Raw genomic sequence first — 1,250 nt, 5'->3', positions numbered from 1 at the left:
CGCCCTCACCGTGAAGTAGCGCCTCCTGATATCTAGCCTAAATCTACCCTCTGCCAGCTTGTGACCGTTATTCCTGGTCACTCCTGGCAGTGCTCGGGGGAACAGGGACTTCCCCAGTGAATATTGAATGAATATTCATTCAATATTCCATTCAATTATCCCAGAATTGTTAGCCAATTGAGAATGAGCATTCAGGTTGGCAAAAAACAAAACAAAAAAACTTCTAACAAATGGAAAAAAACCCAAATGAACTTCAGTTTCCTCATTCCCTCATTTGTCTGACAGGATTTGAACATAGAGGCCCTTCTCCCTTACAGGATAATGCCTTAAGCATGAAGCTAGGGGATATTCTTTCCTGCTGGTGGTGTTCTAGTTCATAAATAGTTATTGAGGCCTCATTAAAATGAAACACTCACCTGGGAGATGGGAAACCTGAGCTCTACTCCCTGCTCTCCAATGGATATTTAAGTACTGTCAAAAGGACAGTTTTGACTTAGACCCACAAATAGTGCAGTGTGGTGTATAAAGTAGTTTCCTTGAGATATATATCATGAAACCCACCAATTTTTGGTGCTTTGTGGGATGTCGTGAATGTTTTCTTTTGTTTAATTCACCAACATGACATGTCTTGTCTCGTCAGAATGCCAGTGCTATGCTGGATCAATTTATGTTACTTTTATTATTGTATAGATTGTCATTTTGTCTGTATATATTTTTATGATCTTGGGCAAGGTTTAGTCAAAGGAACTGAGGGATGCATACTTAAGGAAAAGGTAGCAGGTGAAACTGCTAAGCATCTCTTGCAATGTGTCCTAGGGCCAGGACAATTGTCACTCACAGTCACAGACAGAAGGAGCCATTATATAGGTGGGCACCAAAGGGATGATTTCCCTGTAATAGGAAATCAGCCTCTCAATAGCAGACATCTGAGAGAAATGGCCCATTAGCCAGAGGAATTACATGTGCCTCAGGAAGAAAAGAAATTTCTAGAGCATTATTAGACCCATGAGGAATTACAGAAATGATGATGGGGGCTGATGTAGGAAGTTGGTGGGGGGAGGAACTGGTTTGGAGGTATTTTGGAACTATCTTGGAGATTAGGGGAGAGGGGGATGTCTTTGGATTTTCCCAGGTAGGATGAAGGTCCAGATCCCCAGATAGTAGGGCTGACAGCATCAGGATAAGGCTGATCTTTGAAAATACTCTTTGAAGGACTAGGTGGTAGTCAAATGAGAGGATCTTTTTGTTCT

General features: G+C 41.8%; 1 long non-coding RNA gene across 1 annotated transcript in view; it reads left to right on the top strand.

Annotated features, from left to right (window-relative positions):
- Window positions 1–1,250, top strand: part of LOC109299848 — a 17,486-nt gene that overhangs the window by 810 nt on the left and 15,426 nt on the right. The gene's annotated exons all lie outside the window — the stretch shown is intronic.

The sequence above is a fragment of the Gavialis gangeticus genome, unplaced genomic scaffold (genome assembly GCF_001723915.1).
Source record: "Gavialis gangeticus isolate Ggan-Ray unplaced genomic scaffold, GavGan_comp1, whole genome shotgun sequence".
Lineage (NCBI taxonomy): Eukaryota > Metazoa > Chordata > Crocodylia > Gavialidae > Gavialis > Gavialis gangeticus.
Note: the sequence above shows the minus strand (reverse complement) of the source record. Positions and strands in the feature narration are given on the sequence as shown.